The sequence below is a fragment of the Nymphalis io genome, chromosome 23 (assembly GCF_905147045.1).
Source record: "Nymphalis io chromosome 23, ilAglIoxx1.1, whole genome shotgun sequence".
Lineage (NCBI taxonomy): Eukaryota > Metazoa > Arthropoda > Insecta > Lepidoptera > Nymphalidae > Nymphalis > Nymphalis io.
The window spans coordinates 689,437-695,703 of NC_065910.1; positions in this window are offsets into that span (position 1 = coordinate 689,437).

A 6,267-nucleotide genomic window follows, 5' to 3' on the forward strand; every position below is an offset into this window, starting at 1 on the left:
TGCCTGTAATTACACTGGCTCACTCACCCTTCAAACCGGAACACAACAATACCAAGTACTGCTGTTTTGCGGTAGAATATCTGATGAGTGGGTGGTACCTACCCAGACGAGCTTGTACAAAACTCTACCACCAGTGTTCGTGGTTTCGTGTTTGTTAGAGATTATATAACAAGTATAATCTAATTATTATGAAATTGTTTGGTAAGTACTAATATAACATTTAACTTAGTCCTGTCTGTACTGTTTTATATAGTATTGATCTGCTGATGCCCGGTATCCGACTGCACAGATGTCGAGAGCTATAGGTCCAACGCGCGAGCTAGTGAGGCCCTAATTCAGGCTCAGAGAAAGGCCATGGCTGAGCGCCTCAGCGTGACCCTTAAGGCAATGTCCGTTTGGGGCAATGCCAATTTGTTCATGTTCAATACAACCAAGACGCAGGCGTGTTTGTTTTCCGCCAAAAAGAGGAAATTTCAGCTATCTCCCTCTTTCTGAAATGTGTCCGTACCTATAACTGACCACCTTGACCTTCTGGGCGTTACTCTCACGTCGACTCTAAATTTCGGTCTTTTTTATTGAGTCCGAAGCCCAAATAGCCATCCGAAAGCTTGGTATCCTCTCCAAGGTGAGACGTTACTTTACTTCAGAACAACTGCTCAGCTTATACAAAGCACAAGTGAGGTCTTGTTTGGAGAACTGCTCTCACCTTTGGGACGGCTCTGCTAAGCATCACCTTCGGGCTCTAGAATTGATTGAGAAGCGTGCCAGGTGGCTGATAGGAGACGACACATTGGTCGAGTCTAGGCTCCAAAGTCTGGAACATCGACGTGTGGTTGCATCACTTTCAGTCTTCTATCGAACATTCGGAGAATATGCATAGGAATTACATGATCTAATTCCTCCCGCCTCTTTTACTATGGAACGGCCAGGCAAACGCGACCAAAGCGCCATAGGTAAACAGTGGAACTTCCCCGCCTACGTACGAAGCGTTTTGAATCCATATTTATTATTCGCACTGCGAAACTGTAGACTGCTTTGCTTTAGTCCATATTTCCTGATAGGTATAATGTTGGTGTCTTCAAATCCAGGATAAACGGGTTTCTTCTGGGCAGACGCGCTCCAATCTAGACCGTGACTATGCTTAAGATCAGGCAAGTCAACGGTCAAGCGCATGCCTATTAACTGTAAAAAAAAATAGTATGTCCTAAAAGAATATAATTTTTCATTTTTTTGTATATTCCATTTCCAACTAGGAAGTTTATCAAATGGACCTCCTCAAGGAAAAATATTTTTATGTTATCCTAAATGTCAGAACCGAGATGCACAGAAGGTAGAACGCGTGAATCTTAACTGATAAACATAAGGGTCAAGCAAAGACACATTTTTACATATATATGTTATTGTATCAAATAAAACCTCTATAACAATAAAAAACAAAATACGTTAACCTTATCAGGTAATTCTGCATTATCATATGATGTATCAAAACATTTAAAATGTTCGCTACGCCACAAATAGCTTTTTTTTAAGTTATGTAGTTAGCAATAAAAAAAATAGTTGCCTGCTTCATTTCCTTTCAGTAAATATAAAACTAAATAACAAGTAGCGTCATCCAGTATAAAATTCTGGGAACTTTAAGCGCTAATTCGTAGTCAGAACTATGAATTCTAATGCTGAAGAGTTTCTATGAAGAAAGAGTACTTCGAAATGTATACTGTATTCGATAGATGGCGTTGAAATTCAAAATATGAGTATTTGACTTTGGGTATAAATAGATTTTACTTTTACCTATATTGGGTTTAACCAAAAACATTATGAAATATGATTGGATGATTCTTAAAAGATATAGTATTTATAACACTCTTATTTTAGGAGGATATATACTTAAATGAAAGGTTATGGATTATGTCATTTTATTTTATTATGAGTAACATCTGTTGGCGCGTTTTGGGTGGGTTGGCGTTTTATGTCGTCCAATGACATTACATTGTTTTTTATTGAAATAATTTATAGTTAAAGAACTAAAAATAGATAAAAATATAAAACATGAGTTTCATTAATAAAGTACCCGCAATGCATATACAAAGAAGTAGACAACGGCAGCGGATATTTGGATATTTTTTTTATGTTAAAGTCAGAAAGTAACAACTAACAGCCTGTGAATGTCCCACTGCTGGGCTAAGTCCTCCTCTCTTTTTTTGAGAAGTTTTGAAGCTTATTCCACTAGGCTGCTCCAATGCGGGTTGGTGGAATACACATGTGGCACAATTTCATGTGCTTAATTTGTGATTATAATTCATCTCGTGCTTTACGGTGAAGGAAAACATCGTGAGGAAACCTGCATGTGTCTAATTTCACTGAAATTCTGCCACATGTGAATTCTACCAACCCGCATTGGAGCAGCGTGGTGGAATAAGCTCCAAACCTTCTCCTCAAAAAAGAGGAGAGGAGGCCTTTAGCCCAGCAGTGGGACATTCACAGGCTGTTACGGTACGGTACGGTACAATTTCAATTAATGTTCTTTTTTTATATAACAGGAAGGCGGACGAGCATATGGGCCACCTGAAGGTAAGTGGTCTCCAATGCCCATAAATATTGGCATTGTAAGAAATGTTAACCATCGCTTACATCACCAATGCGCCACCAACCTTGGGAACTAAGATATTATGTCCCGTGTGCCTCTAATTACACTGGCTCACTCACCCTTCAAACCGGAACACAACAATACCAAGTACTGCTGTTTTTCGGTAAAATATCTGATGAGTGGTTGGTACCTACTAAGATGGGCTTGCACAAAGCCCCTACTATCTAGTCAAAATTATGGCATTCGAGTCGGTCTCACCCCCTAGGTGCTCCAATATAATTTATATAATATACATTAGTTCTATATGAAAAAAACTGGTTTTTATACACAAATAATTAAAACAATCGTCAATCTAGACTCATTTATTTAGGCAATTCAGCAATACATTGAACCATCTAGAAATTCGTATAATCTTATAGCAATCCATCTCGATAAAGAAGAAATTCTAACAGTAAGCTAATTCAGATTATTGTCAAAAAACATATTTATTGTCGCATTTGACACGTATTTATGACACAGTCAAAACTTTTTCTACTTTACAATACTAATTTGACCGGAAACACAATTGAAAGCATTCATTAGGGATAGGCTAGTTTGATTTTTATAGGCGTATCATCTATGTATATAAAAGAATCTGACTGATTGACATACCAACGCGCAGCCCAAACTACTGGGGTTAGCGGCATGAAAATTCGCTTAAGAGTTCCTTTAACGCAATAGGAATGCAATAAGGAAGGATGCTTAAATAACCCCTAAGGGAGTGATGAAGGGAGTAAAGGCTCACCTCTTTACTATTTTTTGAATGAAAATAAATCATTTTTGAAGAAAGAACTACAGAAATTGGTATTTAGCCGTTCTGAATGATTACGTCAGCGAAGCTGCGCGTAAAGCGCTAGTTTCTTATTTGAAAGTGACAGGACTATAAAATCCTTGTGATACTCGGATGTCACGCTTATATAAATAGAACTAACCTATTCTAACACAGGTCTTCTATAAGTAGAAGTTGATTTGTCGGTCGCTTGTAATTTTGATCGCGAAAAGTTGTGATTGTAACATGTTAATCATTATGAAGAAATAAGATTATTATCTTCATTCGATGTTTAAATATACAATAGTTTTTTTTTCAAATGTTATCCATGGCATTGATATTTCAAAAGATTATATATAACCTCTTTTTACATATTTCAAATTTGAATTACTCTAGTCAATACAACTTTGACATATATTTTTTTTATATATTATCTGGAATAACATAATATAAAGATATAATCTTATTTTTTCTTTTATATATAGAATTCGTTGCTAATAAGAAGAAAAAAATTGTCTATTTCAATAAAGTAGTATCATAAGTTAGTCTTAATTATTTGTACAATCTAAAGTCTTTTAAGGAAACACTAAGCTAGTTAAAGCCGTTCTATCTTACATATTAACTGCAGGCGCGGATCCAGGGGAGGTGCAGTGTGCTTGTGTGTTATATTGTCATGTCATACTTCAAATTATCAAAACTAAAATTTTGTAGACGTTTTGCAGACGTCTTTCATGTGTATTACCTGTACATTCGAGTATACCAATTGTCAAGTCATGGTCGGTTGGGAGGTATAGACGCTAATGTCCAACAGCGACATCTAGCGAGCTGATCTTCGAGCTGCAAAAAATGTCGCTCATTTAAGTCTTGAGATTATTTTCTAATAAATAAGAACTTTCGACCTTAATTTATTCATCGTCGATTAACGACTTTTTGAAAATTTATTTTGTCTATTGAGTGTTAAGTTTTCGAGTAACTTATCACAGTCTCCTCTTCCAAAACTCCTTGATCCGCGCGTGACTATCTACCTTATATTCAATTGATCCTGAGCTTTTCAATATAGTATTATTATTAATAATAATAAATAAATAAACATATACATACATGACAACAATAAAATTTAAAAACATTGCTATTTATATAACTATTCTAAGAACGGAAAAAATGTTATATTTATAAATATAAAACCTTACGAATATATAATATTTTTGTAACAGCGCCATCTATCGGCGGTGATTAAGACTATTTCATTATTAAAAGAAACTGGCAGTGCCTGTACAATATATCGTTTATATAATAATAAAATATGAATTGATTTCACAACACACCCATAAGATTGTAAAGACTCGATTGTTTTAGCGTAGCTCAGTTATATCTAAATCTAAAAATGGGAATAATATCTAAAACAGGCACACTTCTAAAACATCACGATGGCTAAAAGGCTAAGCGTTAGCACTAATTAATTAATTATTTTATATATAAAGCGCTCCCGGTAAACATTGTATATATACTATATAACTGTACCAGTTGTTAAATTAACCTGACCACTTTTTTTTTTTTTTTTTAAGATCATTCCCAAGTTTTTAAACCATTTGTATTTTTACTTGCATTGAATGGTTTAGAATTGAAATATAATTCGATTTATGAACATTGCAAGTAAAAATATATCGTCAGGCAGTAACAATATGGTTATGAAAATGACTCAAAATATTATTTCTCCAACAAGTGTAAGATTTTAATACATTTATTTAAATCATACTTTCTCAATTATTGTCTAGTTAACACAATATTATTGTCTGTGTTTCTCTTTAGCAAGCATTATAATTGTGACTGTTAAAAGCCAATATTTTATTAATAATTTAAATATTAATAATTATTTTATAAAAATCTAGAAAATGTAAAAATTCACAACCTATTATGTAACTATGTTATTATTGTTGATTGTGAGAATAATAATGATATATTATTATTTTTCTACAATTTAAGTACTGTATATGTAATAACGTATGGTTCTAGGCCGTTTCATTTGAATATTTTTTAACTAATATTTACATTAAATTAGGACAAAAAAAGCACTTCTACAGACTTTTCTATTACGTAATTATAGATTTAATTTTATAATAATACTTGAAAACTAAGGATGACATGCTCTCATATGTTGATATATATATTTTACATAAAAATAAACTTGTAAAATTAATCACGAATCAATAGAATACAAAATAATCATTATTATCAATTATAAACATATAAATTCACATAACGAAGTTATCATCCAGTGAAATGATTAAATTTTTATCGGTATAAAAAGCATATTAATTCCTACACGCAACAATTTTCTAGTTAAAACTATATACAATAATAAATAATATAAATATTGCATCTACAAAGGTCCGCATTGGCAGGCGTAAGCTAATCAAGGCAACGATAATTGGACATAAAACTATTTTAAAAACACGATCACATTAGGGCTTCACTTTCATCACTTTATATGCCTATTTAAAGATGACATAATGTTTTGTGGTCACATTTTAAATTTCAATACAGCTTATAATTTCGTTAAAGTAATATTGGAATTTGACATACTAGAGTTATGTAATTGGGGTAAAGACCTGGTCACTGACAGCTTCTCTTTGGCAGATGCTGCCCATCGGTATAGCTCACCGGCATAGCCTAAGTTTTATATGACCTTGTAAAATGAGGATACAAAAGTGCGAATACGAAGTAGTCAAGTATGACATAGTCATGTCAATGTCAATTTTAAAATAAAAGTCTTCAAGATTTGTTAGTAAAATGTCTTTCATAACAAATTTTCTTAGTAACTATTTAATTAATTATTATTAACACATCTGATAGTAATTAAGTGTTTTATAAACAT